At 38.9% G+C, this 25,320-nt stretch overlaps 1 protein-coding gene and 1 non-coding gene across 4 annotated transcripts in view; both read right to left on the bottom strand.

The window, feature by feature from the left end:
* NDUFAF2 (NADH:ubiquinone oxidoreductase complex assembly factor 2) overlaps positions 1 to 25,320 on the bottom strand; it is a 160,276-nt gene that overhangs the window by 10,100 nt on the left and 124,856 nt on the right. The window lies entirely within an intron of this gene.
* LOC133046891 (small nucleolar RNA SNORA51) lies at positions 9,475 to 9,610 on the bottom strand. The gene has a single exon (XR_009690593.1). It is a non-coding gene; the product is annotated as a small nucleolar RNA SNORA51 (small nucleolar RNA).

Here is a 25,320-nt window from a genome sequence, read left to right on the forward strand (position 1 = left end):
TTAGTGATTAAGCCACCACCACCTTTTTACATTCTCTAAATTAAAAAAAAAAAATAGTTGTATGATATTTTATCACTTGCATTACACCATGACTTATTTAATGATTACCTCTATTTTTGTTTCCAATATGTCACTTTTTCATTTAAAAAACAGCACTCTGATGACTATTCACATAGACAATTCTTTTACCCAAACACTCATAGTTTCAATCCCAAATCTACATTTTACTATCTGTGACACAAAGAAAGTCACTTAATTTTTTCAGGTGCAGTTTCTTTATCTGGAAGTGGGAATACATTGACCATGTATGCATAAACATTTATATCTCAAATACTCATATGGATACTGTTCACACTGTTTGATCTTCTGAAAATTTGCAGCTAAAAACATGGGCTCTGGAGCAAGACTAACTGCATACAGATCTCAGCTTTGCCACTGACTGGCTGGGTGACCCTGTTAATGTTCTTAACCTCTCTGTGTCTCCGTTTCCTCATGTGTAAAATGGAGATTACAATAGTGTCTTCTTCCGCAGCCTGCTGTAAAGACTGGGAAATAACTGGCTACTCCTGGGCAGTTAACAGTACAACAGAAGAGGGTATGAGTGGATTTTTTTTTTTTTTTTTTGACGACATCAAGCATCTTTAATGAGATGAGCCAAACTGCACACGTTGAGTCTAAAGGATGTGTGTGCATGCTTGTCGCTAAGTTGTGTCTGACTATTTGTGACCTTATGGAGCCTGCCAGGCTCCTCTGTCCATTGGATTCTCCAGGCAAGAGTACTGGAGTGGGTTGCCATTGCCTTCTCCAATGAGTGGATTTTTAAATAGTGAATGTTTATTCTGTTCCATTCAAAATAAACACACCAAACTTATACCTGTCCTTCTTTCTTGCCTCAGGGTAGAAATAGAGTCTTAATACTTATACCTCTAAGTACTTAAAAATGTAAGCCACTAATTTGTGACATACATTGAGTAACTATTTGTTGTGAACATTTTGTAAATAGCAGAATTCCTACATTAATTGCTATCTTTATGAAGAATGAACAAAACTCAAAATTTTGCCAGGATAAAAAAAAAAAGTCTCCAATTTAATGTGCTACAGTCTCCAGCAAAGGCAGCAACCATTACCACCGGATTGAGAACTAAGGTGTTAGTAAGACACAGTCTTACTGGCTTGAAAACACAAGATGGAATTACTGGTGCCAGACTAGGTCCTCTGCCATAAACAACTAGTGAGTGAGTGAGTTAAGGTTGCTCAGTCATGTCTGACTCTTTGCAACCCCATTGACTGTACAGTCCATGGAATTCTCCAGGCCAGAATACTGGGGTTGGTAGCCTTTCCCGTCTCCAGGGGATCTTCCCAACCCAGGAATTGAACGCAGGACTCCCGCATTGCAGGTAGATTCTTTACCAGCTGAGCCACAAAGGAAGCCCATAAACAACTAGAAAACTGGACAAAAGCACTAAACTCTTCAAATACTAAACAGCAGCTGGTGCCTTACTGCGATCCTTGAGGGAAGGGAAACAAATGAGATGACCCCTGTTTCACCTCAGCTTTCCGCCTGGAGGCATATTATGGGCTGCTGCACAGGAACAGGGAACCCGAGCAGAGGCTGGTGATCTCTCGCTGAGGTAGAGAGATAGAGACAGTTGGTCAGGGAGTCTGAGGAAGCTGGGATCTATGGGCGGAGCATCAGAACACTCACAGAGAGAGTTCGAGAAACCTGCACAGGAGTACCCTGAGTGTTCAGCTAAGTATTAATCTGTATGTGGATGAGACTCTACAGGGTCACGAAGGTCAATTTCTGGCTAAAGAATAACTACTGAGGAACTGTAAATTGAACAGCTATGGCAGCTTGCATGAGACTAGGAGACATTTAAATTCTAATCTACCAGAGATTCCTCACCAAACCTGAAGGGCATTTAGTATAGAGACTTCAGAAGACCCCTCCATAGGAGTAAGGATAAATTAGCACACAAGAAGAGATTTTGGCCATCTGATGCGAAGAGCTGACTCATTTGAAAAGACCCTGATATTGGGAAAGATTAAAGGCAGGAGGAGACCGGGGACGACAGAGGATAGATGGCATCACCGACTCAATGGACATGAGTTTGAGTAAACTCCAGGAGTTGGTGATGGACAGGGAGGCCTGCTGTGCTGCAGTCCATGGGGTCACAAAGAGTCGGACACGACTGAGCGACTGAACCAACTAACTAACTAACTAAGATGTAACTCTACACTTGCACTGTCCAATACAGTAGAATTTAAATTAAAATAAAATGTAAAATTTAGTTCCTGAAATGTACTAGACACATTTCAAGTGTTTACTAATCAAATGTGACTGGTAGCTACCATCTTGGAAAGTACAGATATAAAACATTTCCATCACTGCAGAAACTCCTACTGAACAGAACTTCTCTAGATCCACCTGAACAAAACTTAAAAATAAAGCCTCTAAAAGTTTGGGCTGATTCACATGTAAATTAATATACTCCAAAACAAATCAACCAAAAAACAAAACCTCAACATTTTTAAAAGGATGATAAAAAACACAGACAGTAAATAATGTACTGTTTCAATGTTTATCATCCAGTCACAAAGAAGGAAAGTGTAATACAAAACTAGTTCTGTAATACAAAATAGAAACATGATAGAAATGATGAAATTAATAAAGACTTTATCATAGCTACTATAAATATGTTCAAAGATGTAAAAGAAAACGCAACATAAAGAAAAAAAAAACTAGAAACATTTAAAAAGAACCAAATAGAACTTCTAGAGGTGAAAAATACAATACATGAAATTAAAAATGTAATGGATATGGTTAACGGCAGATGAAACACTGCAGAAAAACAATAAATCTGGAAACAATGGAAACTATACAAACTGAAGCAAAAGAGAGGAAAACGGTTAAAAACTGAACCAGAGCCTCAGTGAGCTCTGGGGCAATATTGAGCAGTCTTACATACATGTAACTGGAATCACAGCATGAGAAGAGAGGAGAAACAAAATAATGACTAAAAATATGTCAAGTAAATAAACATATAAATCTACATATCCAAGACACTACAAAAACTCCAAGTAGGAAAATTACAAAACCAAGGCTTATCAAATCAAACTGCAAGAAACTAGTGATAAAGAGAAAATCTTTTAAAATCTACAAAAAGACATTTATGAGACAAAGATAAATAATATTGAGTTCTCATCAGAAACAATGCGAGGCATATAGAACAATGGAATGACTTTAATATACTGAAAGAAAATAAAAACTGTCCATTTAGAAACCTATATTCAGTGGAAATATCCTTTAAAAATGAAGGCATGATGATATTTTCAGACCAAAAAAAAAGGGGGGGGGTGTGTTTTTGTCACAAGCAAACCTGTACTATAAGAACATTAAAGGAAGTATTTTAGGTTGAAAAATGATACAATATGGAAATTTGAATCTACATAAAGGAATGAATAGTGCCAGAAATATCAGAATGAAGGACTTCATTGCAGGGAAAAATGCTAGACTTTGGGACACTCTGCTAGGTACTCAGTGCCCTGTAACTTGATGTCAATCCACTCTCAGCTACTTGAGCCCACGAGTAGCATCATCACATTGTGCACTGAAACTCTGCTATAGATTTTGAGGATTATCATCATTGTATCCCCACCAGAAGGACTTTTCAAGCTTTCCAAAAATGTCAGTTATCACTAAATAGAGGAAAAGTATTGCTTGAAATGAACAAGGACTGTTGTGAGCATATGCAGCACTCAAATTAACAGCACTACCTGGGAGGCAGATGACGCCTCATTCCCTCCCTACTCCCATCTGACAAAGAGCCTTTGCCCACCAAACCTTCCATGTCTTGCACCATTGCCCTGGCTTCCAAAGGCCCTTCTCCACTGAAGCTGACGCTGGTGGGGTGGGGAAACAGAAAGTCATGCATGAGGCCAACTTGTTTCTGAGAAGGTCACATCAGAGAGTCCCCTGGAGTCAAGTACTGAAGGATATAATTCTCAACCAAACTCAGGGAAGAAGAGGAAAAAAACCCAAAAACCACATACTGACAACAGAGAAAGCACAAGCTGCACCAAAATCTGGTATTTCAGAACTTTCCCCAAATATGTTGTTTATGAATGACCATTGTTCTGTGACAATCTCATTTCAACAGGCACCAGGGGTGTTTAGCTGGAGCAAATTAGCTTAGGCTTGAGTTGTTTACAGTAGAGACTTGATATTGGAAAAACAGACAAACTCATTTGTGAAAAGTATCATGTTAAATGTTTGAATTTCTGTATTTCTTTAGTCAAATTATAAATCACCATTGTTTGTGAAGGATTACATTGAAAAGGAGATTAAAAAAAAAAACAACTTTGTATGCCCTTAACAAGCTTAACCTTGTTTTTGTAGTGTAGACAAGTTAATGGTTACTTATTATGCTGGTCGTGTTGTTTAGTCGATAAGTTGTGTCGCAACCCTATGGACTGGAGTCTGCCAGCCTCCTCTGTCCACAGGATTTTCTGAGCAAGAATACTGAACTGGGTAGCCATTTCCTTTTCCAAGGGATCTTCCTGACCCAGGGATTGAACCTGCATCTCCTACACTGGCAGGTGGATTCTTGACTGCTGAGCACCAGAGAAGCCCTACTTATTGTGTACTATTTATTTATTCGGTGATAAGAACGCAAGCCCCTAAAATGTTGCAGCTCAAGTCCTTTTCAATGCTATTTCTTTGCTAAGTTCAGTTCAGTTCAGCCCAGTCACTCCGTTGTGTCCGACTCTTTGCGACCCCATGGACTGCAGCACACCAGGCTTCCCAGTCCATCACCAACTCCCGGAGTTTACTCAAACTCATGTTCATTGAGTCGGTGATGCCATCCAACCATCTCATCCTCTGTCATTTCTTTTGCTAAGAGCCCTGCTTAAGATAAGCCCTTTTAGTAACTGTACTATTGTTCTCCCGAATGTTACAAATTAATAGGTGTGGTAATGACAAAAAAGAGCCATCTCCAGGAGATGGTGAAAGACAGGGAAGCCTGGCGTGCTGCAGTCCATGGGGTCACAAGAGTTGGACACACAATTGAGTGACTGAACAACAGCAATGACAAGAGTTTTTAAAGTTGTTTTTTCCTTTAATGAGCAAAATATAGACAAAAACGAAGCTTGAAAATGCAATTTTCAGACATGTTGATTCAAAGACGTTAGGAATTATTACTATATAATCCCATTCCAATCATATAGTCCCGTATGTGAAACTCTAGTACATGTGACTTTTCCAAGATGATGAAATAGGCTCTAATATACAGCTGGAGATATTGCATAACAGAACAGACTACTTGGACTATAAAAAAGAGGTAAAACAAATGATGGAACAGAACTAGAGATCTCTAAGATGATGTCTTGGGAGAGATAAAGGAAAGTGAGGCAATGTAAACTTGAACCCTGGAACCATAGCCTAGTTATCAGAGAGGAGGGAGAGAGCTATCTATAAGTGCTCTCTTGTGGATACCTCAGCTTGACTGGAACAAAACTTAACATTATTTAATAAGTATATGGCAAATAGCAGGGGGAGAAGTGGAAGCAATGACAGATTTTCTCTTCTTGGACTCCAAGTTCACTGCAGACGGTGACTACAGCCATGAAATTAAAAGATGCTTGCTCCTTGGAAGGAAAGCTATGATAAACCTAGACAACGTATTAAAAAGCAGAGACAACACTTTGCCGACAAAAGTCCATCTAGTCAAAGCCATGTTTTTTCCAGTAGATATGTACGGATGTGACACTTCCTGGTGGTCTAGAGGTTAGGATTCAGCTCTCTCATGGCCTGGGTTTGATTCCTGGTCAGGGAAGCCTTTCTGGGCTTCCCTGGTAACTCAGCTGGTAAAGAATCCACCTGCAATGCAGGAGACCCCAGTTCGATCCCTGTGTTGAGAAGATTCCCTGCAGAAGGGATAGGCTACCCACTCCAGTATTCTTGGGCTTTCCTGGTGCCTCAGATAGTAAAGAATCTACCTGCAATGCAGGAGATCTGATTTTGATCCCTGGGTTGGAAAGATACCCTAGAGGAGGGCACAGCAACTCGCTCCAGTATTCTTGCCTGGAGAATCCCACGGACAGAGGAACCTGGTGGGCTACAGTCCACAGGGTTGCAGAGTCAGACACAATTGAAATTATTGAGCACTAGCAAGATGTATGGATGTCAGAGTTGGACCATAAATAAAGCTGAGTGCTGAAAAATCAAGCTTTTGAATTGTAGTGCTGGAGAAGATTCTTGCCAGTCCCTTGGACAGCAAGGAGATCAAGCCAGTCAACCTTAAAGGAAATCAATCCTGAATATTCACTGGAAGGACTGATGCTGAAGTTGAAGCTGAAGCTCCAATACTTTGGCCACTTGATGCAAAGAGCCAACTCACTGGAAAAGACCCTGATGCTGAGAAAGACTGAAGGCAAAAGGAGAAGGGGGTGGCAAAGGATGGAATGGTTAGATAGCACACTGACTCAATGGACATGAATTTGAGCAAACTCTGGGAGACAGTAGAAGACAAAGGAGCCTGGCGTGCTACAGTCCATGAGGTTCCAAAGAGTAGGGCATGACCTAGAGACTGAACAACTGCAACTGGAGGAAGAAAAGGGCTGAGAACCGAGCGAGTTACAATGGTTACCCAAGGTTTTTCTGTCTCTGGTATCCATGTCATTCCGCATGTCTGAGGCTACACTGGGACAAGAGGTATAGGAATGAACAATTCTGAGTCTAAATTATTAAAAAGAATTGAGTATTTGGACACTGATCTAAGAACACATATAACACCATTTAGGAGTATTTACTATTACACATATACCTTTTGAACAAGAGGAAGATAAATATAAATGACCCATTATTAGTGGCTTAAGATATGTAAAGTGTCACTAGTATTTTTTAATTGAGTCTGCCTATTTGTATGTGCCACATGTATGTATAAATAAAAATGAAAAACTGTTTTTATGATATAATTCAGGAGCTCAATCCCCTAACCTTATCTCTCTCTTTAGAGTCTCACCTAGTCAATGGAAAATTCTTCTGTCAAGGAGTATTTCGGTAACACAGTCTATATACATACATATGATGGTGTGATATTCATTTAAAGATAAAACTCTGTAATAGACTTCAAAATTATTTTCTAATTTTTATACAAATAGAACTGGAAATGGAATATAGAGCTAATGGTCAGTTCTTTATTAGGAAACTCTAATGTTTATTTTTAAATTGCTATGAATCCAGCTAGGAAGAAGGGCAGACAGAACACAGTTACATATAATATAACCCATTTTTTCTTTAAGATTCTGCCTTCACACTCCTCTGGAGTTTGGTATTTATAAATGGTCTCCATTTGGTTTCAAGTACTTGTGAATTTCAAGTATATCACATATAACTATGTTCAAACTTAAATACAAAAGAAATCTCAAGATTAAAAAAATCTAAATATAGTTTAAAGTAAATTTGGCAGTGTTTCATTGTTAGAAAGTTTACTGTATTCAAAAGCAAGTAAAAGCTTAGGAGTCAGTCTTATGACTAATGATGAAATTGCCCATGTCACTGGATTTTTTTTCAGCTTTCTATGGGAACAACAAAAACATGGCTGTTTCATAATGATCCAGTTATATTACATACAAAAAACATGAACCTAAATTTTTTAAAGTCTTAATTTAAAATTATAAATTAGCAATACATTTGTGGCAAAAACTTAGTATAAATATATCTCGAATAACTACTGAATGTAGATACATATCTTTCAAAGTACACATAAGATAAAGATATTATAATGCTAATTTTAGCCTTAGAAACAGATCAACTTTCTAAAATACTTAAATTACTAAACACATTCTCCCCTATCTATACATTCTTCACCTCTCACTAGATCATGTGATATACACAATATATTTGACTTTGACAGCTCCATGTTCTTTCCATAATTTAAACTCTATATACCAATAAATAATTTTTAGCATAATGGATACTAAAAATTTTAAAGTATGAATATATTGCCTTCACTTGCTCAGTCACATCAGTCTTGTCCGACTCTTTGCGACCCCATGGACTGTAGCCCCCAGGCTCCTCTGTCCATAAGATTCTCCAGACAAGAATACTGGACTGGGTCGCCATGCCCTCCTCCAGAGGATCTTCCCAACCCAGGGATGGAACCCAGGTTCCCTGAGTCTCCTGCATTGTAGGTGGATTCTTTACCCACTCAGCCACCTGGGAAGCCCATGCTACCTTTGAGTCTCTTTAAAAAAACATTTTGAAGAATACAAAAAGATTTAATAACTAGATTTAAGTGAAGACTTGGCATGAAGTATGACACAGGTCCTCAAACCTTAGAGACATTTGGCTACTATAAAGTGGTCTCATCTAGAAAGTAGCCTCCCAGTATATGCCACACACTCCACCCCTACAATCAACACAATTATAATGAGAATTTGGTTTATAACTGCTTCAAAATATTCTAAAATAAATATTACCTTTTGCAGTGTCCATTTTGCAACATATCAAGAAACAATTCAGACCTCACAAAAGCAGTAGCTATGCCTAAGCTTGAAAATATTGCCAAATTGTTTCAACTACATTTTCTAGTTCTACAAGTTGCACTACCAGGATGAAATAATAAGTTATTAGATCACCCTTTTAAAAATACATGAAAGAGAGAAGAGGAAAAAAATGGGGTCGAGGGAAAGGTACATAGGTCACCAAAGGTACTTTTTGTTCAGACCAGAGGCAACGCCTGTTAGATTAGTAATCAAAAATGAATTTAATCTTGCCTGGATGGGAGTAGAAGCCAAAAGGGTAAATAAATGACAGAGCCTAGGTGAGTATGATAGCACTGGGTTGCTTAGAAAGCTATTAGAATGAAACAACCACCAAGCAAGCTCTGCTTTAACAGAAGCTGCTCCTGCTATGTGTTCCCGCCAGTCACTCGTGTGCCTCTGCCAAATCAAAGTCACATTTGATTTAGTCACATCCAAGTCTACTGCAAACAGACTTTGATCAATTACAATAATGAAAATGCAGACTGAGTCTCGTTGTTTTGACATGCTTTCTTGAACTTTCCTCCTGCATTTTCTCAAAACATTTCTAATTGCAAGAAGTTGATCTCAATGGTTCTTATTACTTGAGGGAACAAATTGTAAGGTTTGTTTATATTCCTTGCTGGCTAGGAATTTCTGGCATTGAGTTTTCTTTCTTTGAACTTGAGCCAGATTAATTATTAAATCTCAAAATGTCACTAAAATGAACTAATCACAGAGCTCAAGCCATTAATAGTTTTTGCAGGTGGTACTTCCCTTAATAAAACAAATGAACTTCCATATATATGAAAAAAACAAGACCTTTGAGCATAAAGACACAATTATTTAATTGAAAAAGGAATCTAGCAGTTAAACATTAATAAAAAATTAATTAGAGCCATTTAATATTAGTCCTCTTTTTTTTTTTTTTTTTTTTTTACTTTTCCTCCATGTCTCCCCATTCACAATACAGACCAGGTAAAGGGCCTGCCTGGGCTGAGGTGTATATGGGGTGGATTTACTCTGCCTCCTCTTTCTATACAGTCAGTGTAAGAACACAGCCTGTGGTAAGCATCGGGAGGCCAATATTAGTCCTCTTTTAATTGAACTGCCCTGGTGGGAGACAAAGAAAACCTTGCTCCTTGTTTGAGAAGTGGTAAAGACCACAATCCCTGGAAGAGAAAGTGATGTCAGGTCCCCATGGCTTTCAGGGCATGGGCTTTGAGAGTGGGAGAGAAATGACAGAGGGGCTGAGCCCTAGAGGCTCCATATGTGAATGACTGCTAACATTTATTGAGCTGTTATACGCCAGCTGCTGTAGGGAGAAAAGAGGGCTTCTCCCCTAGGTTGGGAGGGGGAAGTAGTGGAGTTGTGTGAGAAGAGGTGAGACATAAGTCAGAGAAGCTGCAGCTCCCACTGTCCAGAATCTGCCCTAGAGATTCGAAAATGTCACGGTTGGAGGTTTCCCTCCCCAGGACCCAGTGCAGGGATAATGGCCCCTGATGCAAGGGATAACAGGACCTGGAGTCCTGCAAGATATACTCATCCATTCTCGCACTCTTCATTCAGTACATACACACTGGGCACCTACACTTCAAGGCCCTGGGTATGCAGGGGATCAAACCTGGCTCTGACTCTCATGCAGCTTCCTTGGGGGCAGAGAGGAGGGCAGGCCAAGGAAGCAGCTTGCTGCAACACAGACTTACGGAGGAGTCAGGGTGGGAAGAGTGGAGTTATGGGTTCTTTCCTACTCTCTCATTCACTCTCATTCATTAGCTCCTTCACACATTAAGAGCCCACTACCTTCCAAGGGTACAGTTAAAGGAAACAATTTTGACCCTGTTGTTAAGGAACTCATAATCTAGGAAAGAGAGACAGGTAAAAAATTAATTAAATTTGCAATATGAGAAGTTCTGTGATAATATTAAGCAAAGAATGTTACCAGACAGCAGAAGAAAAGCTGGTGTTTCTATTATTATCCACAAGGTGGGGAGTAGGGGGTTTGAAATGACTTCCTAGAGAGGATAATGACTGAGTCTTAACAACTGGAATTAACCAGAAAACTGAGAAGAGGGGGCATCCTGGGAAAAGGTAAGTGCACCGCTCAGAGGTATGAAGGAGTAAAGCAGTACTGTGAATTCAGGACATCGTTAAGTAGTTCACACAGCACAAAGAGGTCAGAACACACCGAATTTATAATGTGACATTAGGACATTTAGACTTTACCCTGAACTATTATGACTTTTAAAGCAAGACTGGATTTCTGGACAGAGAGTAGAGAAAGCTCAGTTCATTTCAATTTTAGACAAACAAACAATAATTACTCTAAGTATGTCCTAAACGTTGCCTGGGGCATACTCACAATTATTGTCTGGAATTTATATTTAACCAGGTGCCCTGTATTTCTTGAAGAGGGTCTTCCCTGGTGGCGAAGTGGTAAAGAATCTACCTGCCAATGAAGGAGACATAAGAGACCTGGGTTCTATCCCTCAGTCAGGAAGATCTCCTGGAGAAGGAAATGGCAACCCACTCCAGTATTCTTGCTTGGGAAATCCCATGGACAGAGGAGTCTGGCAGGCCACAGTCCATGGGGTTGCAAAGAGCTGGACACGATTGAGCACAACAACACAACTAACATATTTGTAAAATATGCCAACCATAGCAAGAGACTTAACATTTTAAAAAAAGGTTCTGGAAACTGCAGAAAGTGAACTGGAGGGAAGGTGAGGTTGGAAGAGAGAAATCAGCAGGGTGCATCTGCAGAAATACAAGTGAGAAATCATCAGGACAGGAACCAAGGCAATGGGAGTGAGATGGACAGTAAAGGACAGAGTGCTAAGATATTCAAAAGGAGAAAGGGCTTGGTCACCACGTATGTGGAGATGAAGGAGACCAGGGCAATCCCTAAGTTTCTGATGAAGCATGACGGATAATGCCACTAACCTGGTATGAAAGAGAGAAAAAGAGGAGTTCCGTCTTAAACATACCGAATTTGACATGTCTATAAAATATCCTCATATTTTGTATGGAACTGTTAGCACCTTCTCAGCCAAACCTCCAAATCCTCAAGTGCTTTAGGACTCAATTCTAGCCCCACTTCTTTGTCTATATCTTCTCCCCAGGTAACTGTTTCCATATAGAACTGAAGAGTCTCAAATTTGCACTTTGAGGTGTGACCACTCTCCAAGCTCCAAAATCACACAGTCAACTATCTAACTGAAGTCTCCACATGGATGTCTAAGGGATATTTTAAATTAAATATATCCAAGACCAATGAGGCTCCAGAGGACCAGCTCAGGGTCACATCATTAGCTTAGACTTGAGATGGAGCCTTCCATCTCCACGGTGTTCTTTCCTCTACTCATCATTGCCTTGTGCAGTTCTCAGCAGGCCCTGCAGAGTGCTCTGCATACAACTGGGCTCAGAAGCGCTGCCTCACTGCATTGTTCCCCCGATACCAGGCAGCTTTGCCATATTCCCCTTCTTCATGTGTTAAGATACAGACAAGCTCCAACGTGACACCCCACTGCACGTACATGGTACATAGAGAGGGGCATGCTGCTAACAGGCAGCCCAGAGAAGTTAACACCATACTCTCAGAGTAGCCTTTCTGACATATCAAAGGCAAACCTGGGCAGGACCTGGGGAGGAGGAAGAGGCTGCTGGGATGTCCCCATGGTGGGAAGCGGCACTTCAGCTAAGCAGGTACATCAGCCTCCCTTACACAACCGTGTGCATTTACTAAAACTATTTCTGTTTCCCACATCCTCCTAGCACTAAATCCTCCAAAACGTATCTGCAATTTTTGTGTAGTTCTCTCCATCTTCACTGCCAACAGCATTTCTTGCCCAGATTACTAACAGCTCTCCTGGGTCCTCTATGATCTAATGTCCACATAGAAACCTCTGATACTTGATGCCACTTTCCATTAACAATTCTTTAACAGGTCCTTAGAACAAAACCCAAACTTGCTGATGACAGACATGGAGATACTCTGATCAGCTCCCCCTTCAAGAAAGGACTTGCTTCCAAGGTACAGAGAGTGTGGTGGGCAGACAGCCTCCACTGTGCAGGCATACCATGGCTTGTCAACAGATAGACATCTGTGTTGTTCCTAGTCTTTCACTATGCCATATTTTGCACCAAATTATGTATTTTCACCAGCTAATTCTGGGTAGATTTCTAGAGGCTGGATTGCTAAGATAGAGGGTAAATGCACATACACATTTTGCTATGTCAAAGAGAATGGGTTTCTGGCTGCCCTTTGTACCTCTTTCTTCCCTGCAAGCTCAGTGTCTAGAATACTTAGCATAGAATAGCTATTCAATATAAACTTGGAATTAGTGGATTTTGTATACGCATTTTACTAGTTGCCGAATGAGCAGTATTTTGCAGTTGTGTTATAAATCCAAATCTAAACTTCAATAGCTAGTTATCAAGGAGAAATCATATTCCATGGTTAATAAAGCAAATTCTGATTCTAAGTGACTTAAAGCCCTTCTCTTCATATGCTAGAAATGCTTTAATAACTTGAAAAGTGAGAAAAGATAGGTACAAATTTATTTGTACTCTTGGGAGTTTACATTCATTAAAAAAAAATCAATGTCGTAAACATGACTCAATTTGTTCTTTTGAAAATTAATAAAGTTATCTCTCTCTCTTTCTTTGTATATCTTTTACCTGTCAACCATTAACTTAAAATATCACCACTCAAATACAAAGTTCTAACTTAGGAAGGCATTATAGTAAGAAGGTTTAATAATAAACCAATTATTTTGGACTTAAAACACTCTTATCCCCTCAGAGAAACAGTTTTACAATAATGGTTATAGTCCCTGTCTAGTATATATTAAGCAATTTAACTAGAGTGTAGCATATTTGCAATAAAAAATACCACGTGATAGAATCACAGTACCACATGCACAGTGACTGTGGCTGGCTGAGACTTGAAAGCTGGCTGCTGCCGTCTCAGAGGGACTGGTGATGCTGTCCCCTCAAAAAGGCAAGGGTGCTGTGGGGAGGCGGGTGGGTAAGTGACCCTTCACTTAAGAGGAGCCCAGGACTCCACTCCCCACACCTCCAGAGAGTACCCATGCATCTCCCTTCCTACGGAGGGGCTGGAGGAGGCAGAAAGATGAGGACAGGCTTCAGAAAGGGTGGGGAGCGGCAGAGAGTGGGAGGAGACCACGTGGCCAACTAGAAACGCAGCAGTCAGATAAACGACCGCCACCGCACCAGCAACGGCAACACCATCCAATCCAGGCAACCGGAGTGGCACCGACAGACTGTTGGCTGTCTGTAGCAATTATCCTGGGAGCAGAGCGGAATTGCCAGAAGAGTAGTGACTGATGAAGCCGTCCGAAACGATACGGAGGGAAGGAGGGACGATAGAAGGGAGGAATCACGGTAACTTTTTTTCTTCTAAGAGAGAAATGAAAATGCTAGGCTACTGATCAGGGCTGTAGGGTGAGCTCTAAAGGTCAGGCAATCAGGTGAGCAGGTGGGGAAAACTCAACCGGGCATGAGTGGCAGCCCAGGAGCCAGGCTTCCTTTAGGCGTGGTGCCAGGAGAGAAAGAGGCTCGGGAGTGTCCACGCCTGCTGGGGACAGGAGAGAGAAGAAACAGGCAGGGTGAGAATTCTCACGGGAACTGCGGGAGGGTGGCAAAACGGTCACTGAGAAATAACATGGGGAAATGGCAGCAACGGCAAAAGGAAATCAAGGGCAGAGAAGGAAGGGGCTTCCTCAGACAGTCACCAAGATGATCTCAGCTGAAACTTCTCTTTCACTTTCAATTATTAATATACACTCGTTTGATACGATTGAGCTCCTACTTTGAGCGGGGCACTGCTCTAGATCCAAGAGATACGGCAGGGGACATGCAGTTCCTCTCTCATGGGGCTTAAATTCTAGTAAAAGGAGAGAAATGATAAACCAACGAAACACAGGGAATATAAGCTAAGTGGCGACTGCCTGCTATTGCCATATCCTTCTCATCTAATCACCGTGCCCTTTGGCACTAAGAAACAGGAAATTTGAAACAGTAAACTAGCAAAGGAGTAAACATTTTTAAGCTCATTTTCAATGTTCTTTTTCCCACTCAAAATCACTTTTTTCCCTTACAAAACTAACACATTTTAAACAAATACTGAAAATTAAACAAAAATCCATGAAGTCAAAAGGTAAATCTCTTATAATTTCATATTCACTGTTGAAAAGTCTGGAGTATATAATTATTGACTTTCCTCTATAATATATACACATCTTACAATATATATTGTATATATAAATATTATATTATATATATTTATTATAATTATATAAATAACATATATTTATATTATATATATAAAATTATATAAATAATAATTATAACAAATATATATAATATACATGGTAATTATAGTTAATTATATAATATACCATGTATATTATATATTATAGTATATATTATCATAATATATAATATATATAATAAATTATAATTATATAACATATTATATATTATATATAATTATATATAATATATAATATATATATAATATATATAATAAATTATATATTGATCCCTGGGTTGGGAAGATCCTGGAGAAGGAAATAGCAACACACGCCAGTATTCTTGCCTGGAAAATCCCATGGACAGAGGAGTCTGGCAGGCTACAGTCCTTAGGGTCACAAAGGAGTCAGATGTGACTTAGCGACTAAACTCATTATTTAACCTGTTTTCTTTTTAAAAATATTAAGCTGCATGAGTTCTTTATTATTTTAAAATTAACCCTTTATGACACAAATCATTTGCAAGTATCTTCTCCCACTCAGAGGGTTGCTTTTTCCTTTTGTTGATGGTTCCCTTCACTGTGCATATTATCCTTCTTAATGGCTGCATGTGTTTGTGCTCACTCAGTCATGTCCGACTCTTTGTGACCCCATGGACTGTAGCCCACCAGGCTCCTCTGTCCGTGTGATTTTCCAGGCAAGAATATTGGAGTGGGTTGCCATTTCCTACTCCAGGGTATCTTCCCAACCGAGGGATCAAACACATGTCTCTTGCATCTCCTGCTTTGGCAGGCAGATTCTTTACCAATGAACCACCTGGGAGGCCCTAATAACTGCATAGTAGCTAGTATTCCACTGCACAGAAGTAACATAATTTATTTACTCAACCCCCTATAGATTGTTTAGGATGCTTCATATTTTACAATACTACAAACATTCTTGTATAAAATATGACACACTTGGCAATCATTCCTTAGGATACCTTCTCACAACCAAAACCACGACATCAAAAGGTTCCCATAGGACTTCGCAGGGGATGAGAGTCCACGTGCCAGTGCAGGGGACATGGGTTCAACCCCTTGTCCGGGAGGATCCCGCATGCCTTGGAGCAACTAAGCGTGTGCATCACAATTACTGAGCCTGCACTCTGGGGCCCCTGAGCAGCAACTATGGAGCCTGTGTTGCCACCACTAATGCTCACAAGCCCTAGGGTCTGTACGGCCCTAGGGCCTTAATAAAAGAAGCGACCACAATGAGACGCCCCCGCACTACAAGGAACAGTGGTCCCCGCTGGTGGCAACTAGAGAAAAGCCCACACAGCAATGAAGACCCAGCATCGCCAAAAAACCAGGTTCCCATATAGAGATGTCCCTTGATATCCCAGGGAAACTGATTCTAGAACTCTTGCAGACACCAAAATTTCTGATGCTCATCTCTTACAGTTGGCCCCCACATGCGAATGTTCGGCATCTGTGAATTCAGCCAACAGCAAATGTAATCCATGGTTGACTGAATCCCTGGATGTGAAACCCATGGATATGGAGGCCCAACTTTATTGGAAAACTGATTTCTAAAAAGTCAGCATTAACTTACACCTACCTGTACCTATTGCGAATGAGAATACATGTTTTCCCACAACTTGATCAATACAAAAAGTCCTCTCTGTTTTGTATTTAAAAACCACCCCCACCTCATCTTTGTTTTGCCTCCAACCTTGTAGGATATTTTAGTGAAAAAGTAAAAATTTCTTATGCTGTCAAATCTGTCAACTCTTCACTAAAATATCTGGCTTAGTTGTCATGCCACTCACTCTTTTTCTTGCTTGTTCCTTTTTATTCTTCAAGTCTCAGCCTAAACAGAACTGTCACAGAGTAGCTTCCCTAAACACTCATTTAAAGAAAGCTGTCCCTGTTATCCTGTCTTTTTTTGCTTTTCTCCTCAGAGCTCTTTTTACAGTTTGTAATGACCAATTTTGGTAGCTGCTGCATGTCTGTTTTTCCCACTAGAGTGTAAGTTCCATAACACTGGAATAATGTGGCAACTGAGTCAGACAAGTTATATGTTATCTTTGAGGAAATTCTTCTCATTCAGAACCTTGCAATATTGTTTCTGTGACAGTCAAGAGTGCATCCACATTCTATATCTGAACACTTTTTGATAGATCCAAAATCTATCACTAGAGTTCACTTTCAAAAATTGAACACATACTGCATTACAAATTTAGGATTAAAAAAAAAAAGTGTTGCAATGCTAGAGCACTCCAAAACTTAGGAACTGGTAACCTGGTTTCTTCAGATATTTAGGCACAAGCTTCAGCAACAGTGAGAGTAAATTCTTTGAGCAGAATTGGTTAATAAGGATATAGACTGAAGGTTAGGATGGGATGTTTTGCCACTTGCTAGATAAAAGAGTTCACTTCAAAGATATGAGGGCTGGACCCTTTTCATTCTGGCAAGAAAAAACTCCGTGATACTCAGGTTAGATGGATTTTTATAAATATTCTGAAGAATGTTTCTCTCCTTTTAGACTAAAATATCTTTTAATTGCGGCAGGAATTAGTAAAGTTCCTATCTAGGAATTTTTAAAGAATACTTGTAGATTAAAAGTCTAATACAAATATAAGTTGAACAAAAGCTGAGTTCTATTTTCATAGTATAGGTTAATAGTGTTTACAGCCTATGTTATCATTTACTTTTGTTTCTTAAATTGAGAGGCAACTGTGACATTTTGTTGGGTGACAATGTAATATATTAATCTTCACTGAATATATCATTGGACTTACTAAATGCAAATATTTTTCCAATATGCAAATGAATATTGTCAACAAGTATTACTCTAGTGTGATAATATGTTTTGGCTTTTTATAATTATTGCATTGAAATTACTATGCAATGTAAATTTCTTGGCAAAAATACACATCTAGTGATAAAAATTTGGGAACCATTCAATAGAAAATCTTGTTAGTGATGGTATTTCAACAAATACATATGAATGAAATGTTTTTATGTTTCATGTAATTTGGTGGCCACAGATAACACAATTAGTCTGACTATGTGGGGGAGACAATTACTGAACCCCTATGCTTATTAGTCTTCACTAAATTATACCTTTTCCCTGTCAGAAGAAGAAAGACTGTCACAACAAATAATTATCAAAAAGACAGAAATAGTTTGAAAGAGGACAGGGAAAAAAACTTTACTTTCCTCTTTAACATTTCACCAACTATGCAATTCAGAAAACATTTCAACCTTGTTACTACATGTCAAGAATTTCATACATTAAAGATAAAAAGCAATTTTAACCCAATAAAAGTATTTAAGTACAAATAAAAGGAAAACATTTTTAATAAAAAGTAAATTAAATTAAAAGTACAAGCAAAACTTGTGGCATATAAGTAAATAGCATTTCAACAACTTCCATCAGAAATGGGCCTTTCTTCTAGTACTACCGTATTTTGGCTTTTAGTATAATCAAGTTTCTAAGCTAATGATAATGACTGGATACACAACTTGGTGGAAAATGCACTGATTTGAAATAATATTTTCTAATGTGTTGGTTATTTATTATTATTGTAGCCAGGCTTTAAGGTTATTTAAGATCAAAAATAGAAAAACTGGCCCCTCACAAACAAAACCAGTCGTTTCTAAATTTGAATATATGCTAGTTAATATAAAACTAGCAACAAGTTTTTTAAACTTTCAATTGATTTTCTGTTGTTAGCTATTTAGACTCTTTGCACTTAAGTTAAAATTTTCTCAGCTTTATTAAGGTATAACTAACAAATAAAACTGTAACATATTTAAAGTATGTGACATGACATGCATAAATATTGTGAGAGGACTCCCTTAACTGTGTTAATGAACACATCCACCACCTCAAATATTTAACAGTTTTCTTTTTGTGAGAACATTTAAATTTTACTTTGTTAGCAGTTTAATTGTACAATACAGTGCTATCAACTGTATCACCATGTTATATATTAGATCCTCAGAACTTATTCATCTTATAATTGCAAGTTGGTATTTTTTTTTTAACCAGTTTCTTCCGATTTTCTATACCTCCCAGACCCTGGCAAACACACTCTACTCTTTGTTTCTATAAGTTTGGCTTTAAGAAAAAAAAAAAAGACTTCACCTGTAAGTTATATTTGTCTTTCTTTGTCTAGCTTATTTCACTTAGCATAATGTCCTGCAGTTTCATATGTTTTGTTGCAAATGACAATATTTCCTTCTTTCTCGTGGCTGGAAAATATTCCATTGTGTACATACACCACATTTTTTTGACCCACTCACCCACAGATGAACATTTAGGTTGGTTCCTAAGTGGCTCTCGTGAATATTGCTGCAAAGATGAGGTAATTACAAATATCCTTTGAGATAAGGTTTTCATTTCCTTTGAATATATACCCAAAAGTGGGATTGCTGGGTCATATGGTAATTCATACCATAGAGTAGCCACCTCTTGTCTTTTGACTGGAGAATTTAGTCTGTTTACATTTTAAGTAATTATTGATAATTATGAACTTACTATTGCTATTTTGTTCACTGTTTTCAGGTTGTCTAGTAATTTCTTTTTCTCTTGCTATCCTCCTTTGTAATTTGATGATTTTTCTGTAGTGCTATGCTTTGATTCCCTTCCTTTTGTCTTTTGTATATCTATCATAGGTTTTTGCTCTGTGATCACCATAAAACATTTTGCATTTTATGCTTTCATAAAACATATTTATAACAGTTTTAAGCTGACAACAACTGCATATACATACAAAGCTCCACATTTTTACATTCCCCCTCAACATTTTTGTTTCTATTACAATTTACATTTTTACATTGCGTATCCATTAACAAATTATTGTAGTTGTCACTTTTAGTATTTTTGCCTTTTAATCTTCACACTAGGGTTATAAGTGATTTACCTACTACTATTACAACATTATCAGAGAAGGCAATGGCACTCCACTCCAGTACTCTTGCCTGGAAAATCCCATGGATGGAGGAGCCTGGTAGGCTGCAGTCCATGGGGTTGCTAAGACTCGTACACGACTGAGCGACTTCCCTTTCACTTTTCACTTTCATGCATTGGAGAAGGAAATGGCAACCCACTCCAGTGTTCTTGCCTGGAGAATCCCAGGGACGGAGGAGACTGGTGGGCTGCCGTCTATTGGGTCGCACAGAGTTGGACACGACTGAAACGACTTAGCAGCAGCAGCAGCATTACAACATTATTCTGATTTTATCTATGTATTTATTTTACCAGTGGTTTTATATTTTCATGTTTTCCTTTTACTAATTAATATCCATTCATTTCAGCTTAAAGAAATTCCTTTAACATTTCTTTTACAGCCTGTAGAGTGGTGATAAACTCCTTCAGCTTTTGTTTGTCTGGAAAACCCATTTTCTCTCCTTCAGTTCTGAAGGACAACTTTGCTGGGTAGAGAGTTCTTGGCAGTATTTTTCTTATAGCACTTTGAATATACCATGAGACTCCCTTCTGGGCTACAAAATTTCTCATAGTCTTATGGGGTGTCCCTTGTGTGTAACAAGTTGCTCTTCCCTTGCTGTTTTTACAGTCCTCTCCTTGTCTTTAACTTTTGACAAGTTAATTATGTGTCTCAGTGTGAGTCTCTTTGGATTTCTTTTATTTGAAACTCTGGGCTTCCTGGATCTAGATTTGTTTCTTTTACCAGGTTAGGGAAGTTTTCAGCCATTACTTTTTTTTTTTTTTAATAACTTTGATTTTTATGTACTGATTATTGAAGAAATTCACCCTACTTACATGTGAAATACAAGTGAGTTTACAAATGAAATTAAAAATCTGAATTGGTGGCATTTTTAGCTAGCACATTCTAAAGGGTTTGAGTTACTGTGTTTTAAAAAGGAAAATAACATGCATAATTTTAAGCAAATATTTCAGAGAAGAAACAGTATAAAGGAAATGTATTTTAAAAAGAAAAATACAGTATTTCAACATAAAGTACTTCAATCTAAACAAATACATTTTTGTGAAAGGCAAACCTCTACAAAATTTATTAATTTTGTACCAGCCATTTATTTGCAAAAAACAGACAAAATTTAATTCTACTTCTTTCCAAAATTGATGATTTACCCAAGAACACAGCTTTGAATTCCAAGGTTATGTTTCTTCAATGAGAAGTTAATTATAATTATTTATGTGGAATATTCATTATCTCGGCTACACAAACAAAGGTCCAAGTGACTAGGAGTCCAGTCCCTGCTAGCACAAAGAAGTCTGGAAAAACATTTCTTTGCCATATGTTCAGATACTGGCAAAAGGAGCTTTCTTTGTTGGTACTGTCTAATACGAAGGACTTTTCACCACTTCCCTGACAGACATTGTTACTGCCCCTGAAGTACAAATAAGTGATTTTCAATCTGAAGTTTTGGTTAACCAATTATCATTTAGGCTGCATGCACCTTGTTTTTCTTAAAATTATTCCACTGCATTTGCATTTATTAAACAGTCTATGCAGCAAACAACAAAAAGGTAAAAGCTAAAATTCTCTCCTTAACTGATTTAACATAAATTAATCATTCATCTGGAGATATCTGATCATTTGAGCTATCTCTTTTAGTCATCACTGTGGATCATTCAGTATTTGGCTCTGATGTGAAAAGTTCAAATGCATCTTCTTGCACTTTCCCTTAACTAACAGTCACAATCATTACGTAAAAGAGTGAAAGTCCCTTCTATACTTTGGAACTAGGAATTAGAACAATGCAAATAAAACTGACTTTTAGAGACATTAACACTCACAGCAAACTTAATGATAAAAAATTTAATAGATCAAAAAATATATAGTGTCCATGGCCAATAACCTATGTTGTATGAGTATGTTTAGAAGAAAGGGATAACAAGAAACAAATCACTTAAAGCCTTTGGATAATAAAAATAAATGGAAAAAAATTTTTAAAAAATAAAACAAACAAACAAAAAGCCTTTGGAGATAAGAAGGCTATCTTGGGGACTTCCTGTTGGTTCAACAGTTAAGACTGTACTCCCAATGCAGGCGGTCTGGGATTCAATCTCTGGTCAGGGAACTAAGATCCCACACACCGCAACTTAGCTCCACAGGTAAACCCATGTGCTGCAACAGAGACTCAGCACAGCCAAAATAAACTATAAATTAAGAAGGAAAAAAAGGCTATCTTTTGAGTCATAATTCCCCAGAGGTGGGGGTATCATCCAAATTTCTCAACTTACCCTGAAAATTCCGTAAGACTTCAGTTTAGAAAAACAGAGTAGTAAGTTAGGTACTGCTGCCGCTGCTGCTGCTGCTAAGTCGCTTCAGTCGTTTCCAACTCTTTGCAACCCTATAGACCATAGCCTGCCAGGCTCCTCAGTCCATGAGATTCACCAGGCAAGAACAGTGGAGTGAGTTGCCATTCCCTCCTCCAGGGGATTTTCCCAACCCACGGATCAAACCTGTGTCTCTCTTATCTCCTGCATTGACAGGTAGGTTCTTTACCACTAGTGCCATTTTCAGTTCTGTTCAGTCCAGTTGCTCAGTTGTGTCCGAATCTTTGTGACCCCATGGATTGCAGCACACCAGGCTTCCCTGCCCATCACCAACTCCCAGAGCTTACTCAAACTCATGTCCATTGAGTCGGTGATGCCATCCAACCATCTCATCCTCTGTTGTCCCCTTCTCCTCCCGCCTTCAATCTTTCCCAGCATCAGAGTCTTTTCAAATGAGTCAGTTCTTCACATCAGGTCAGCCATTACTTCTTTAAATAATGTTTCTGCCCCTTTCTTCTCCTTCTGGGATCCCAATAATGTCTGTATATTGGTCTTCATGATGGTGTCCCACAAGTTCTTTAAATTTTCTTCACTCTATTTCATTCTCTTTTCTTTTTGCTCCTCTGAAAGAATTACACTGCCCTGTCTTCAAGTTTACTGATCCTTTTTCCATGTTATCTGGTCTGCTGTTAAATGCTTAGGTTGAATTTTTCAGTTCAATTACTATATTCTTCAGCTTTATGATTTCTGTTTACATTTACTGTCTCTTCTTCTTGGAATTCTCACTTTGTTCATACGTTGCTCTTCTGACTTTGGTGAGCATCTTTATGACTGCTATTTTGAATTCTCTATCAGGTAAATCACTTATCTCAGTTCATTAAGATTTGTTTCTGGTTACTTAGTTGTTCTTTTGTTTGGAACATTCCTCTGTTTCTTCATTTTCCTTGAATCTCTGTGTTGGTGTTTACTTATTAAATAAAACGCCACCTCTCCCAGTCTTGACACCCTGGTCTCACGTGGAGGCTGAACCTCGTTAATCAGCACAGCCTGAGCTCCTGGTTGTCTCCCAAAGCTTTGTGACTGTCCAGGCCACCTTCTTTAATTTCAGTGGCTCTCAACAGTTGAGGCTGTGTCAAGACCTATCAGTGTCTCGAAGGGATAACTGTATTAAACACCCAGATGCTGGATGACTGGAAGCTGAATCAGGCAGCAGCTGTTGTTGTTCAGTTGCTCAGTTGTATCCGACTCTGTGTGACCCCATGGACTGCAGCATGTCAGGCTTCCCTGTCCTTCACCATCTCCCAGAACTTGCTTAAACTCATGTCCATCGAGTCAGGGGTGCCATCCAACCATCTCATCCTCTGTCGTCCCCTTCTCCTCCAGCCCTCAATCTTTCCCAGCATCAGGGTCTTTTCTAATGAGTCAGCTTTTCACACCAGGTGGCCAAAGTATTGGAACTTCAGCATTATTCATTCCAATCAATATTCATGGTTGATGTACTCTAGGATTGACTGGTTTGATCTCCTTGCAGACTTTATTTTCTTGGGATCCAAAATCACTGCAGATAGTGACTATTTGCCATGAAATGATGGGACCAGATGCCATGATCTTAGTTTTTTGAATGTTGAGTTTTAAGCCAGTCTCTCTCTCCTCTTCACTCTTCTCTTTCACATTCATCAAGAGGCTCTTCAGTTCTTCTTTGCTTTCTGTCATAAGAGTGGTATCATCTGCATATCTGAGGTTATTGATATTTCTCCCGGCAATCCTGATTCCAGCTTGTACTTCATCCAGCCCAGCACTTTGCATGATGTACTCTGCAAATAAATTAAATAAGCAGGGTGACAATATACAGCCTTGATATACTCCTTTCTCAACTTTGAACCACTCTGCTGTTTCATGTCCAGTTCTAACTCTTGCTTCTTGACCTGTATACAGGAGGAGTATGGTGGTTTGTCAGGAGGTAGGTAAGGTGGCTTGGTATTCCCACCTCTTCAAGAATTTTCCAGCTTATTGTGATCCACATAGTCAAAGACTTTAGGCAGAAGCTAAGCAGTTTCAAAAGTATGTAGTTAAGCTTCTTCCCAGAAGAAGCTAGCAGGTGGGTGTTATTCCTGTTTCCTGTAGCCGTGGAGTTGGGAAGAGAAAAGAGTGTGCTCCTGTGTTCATTAAGAGCTGCTTCTTTGTTTGCTATACTCCTGTGGGGCTCATGAATGCAAGCCCCAGCGGCTATCAGAGCCAGGTGATTCAGTCATCTGTCCATTTTGGCAGCTGCTGCAAAAGCTGGGGCACCAGATGTATGTACAAGCTTTCTGCAGGGAGATACCAGCAACTTGGAGTGGTCTGGAGGGAGAAAGTAGATAGGTGTCTGCTGGTTTATCCAATGTCCAGGGAGGGTTGCCGCTGTCCCCTAGACAGTGTGCTAAATTGAAGCCTGACCCACAGGCAGCAACTTTTGAAGTATGCAGATAGGCCCCTTTCAGGGAAATGGGCATTTCTACCTGCTCCCTCTGTGGTGAGTATTCCTGTCCATCAACAAGCACTTCTTTGTTTGCTATAGTCTGGAGTGTCTCATGGATGTAAGCCCAACTGGCTTTAAGAGTTATGTGTTTTGGGGGCCCATTCCTTAGGTGGGAGTCTTAAAATAAAGGGTGCTAAGTATGGCACCTACACCCTTTGCTCCTCAGCGGGCAAATCAAATGATCAGATTACATTTGATAAAAGTGATTGGCAGCAATTAGTTCTTCTAAAATTTAGACTGTAAAGAATATAACAATAATGAATAAAAGGAAAATTACAAGAAATTTTTGGTGAGATAACAGAGAAAAAGTGTGACTCAAACAAACAAAAACCCTACTCTCATTTTAACTTCTTTAACCTTTTTCCTCTTTGGAGGTAAACCCAGTTTTAAATGGGTCTTGTCTTAGTGACTGACGACATGACTCAGAAGGTTAACTACTCACAACTAATTCTGCACTTTTAAATATGCACCCAGTAGGTTATGATGAATCTCAGAAGAACCTGACCACAAGTATATCCAAAAATAATGAATAATAGCACTTTACTTATATACAACTTTTAAAAAGCTTATATATTCTGCTTTAAAAGTCAGATAAAGGTCAAAACAGCAGAAAATATGTGCCAAAACTAAGGTTAAACTCCGGCCTCAGCTTTGTACAGAAGTATATGAGAAGCAATCCTTTCAGACTGAGAAAGGTGGGAGGCTTGAAATTTGAGATACTACTTTTTTGTAAGACTCATCTAAAAT

The sequence above is a fragment of the Dama dama genome, chromosome 25 (assembly GCF_033118175.1).
Source record: "Dama dama isolate Ldn47 chromosome 25, ASM3311817v1, whole genome shotgun sequence".
NCBI classification, from domain to species: domain Eukaryota; kingdom Metazoa; phylum Chordata; class Mammalia; order Artiodactyla; family Cervidae; genus Dama; species Dama dama.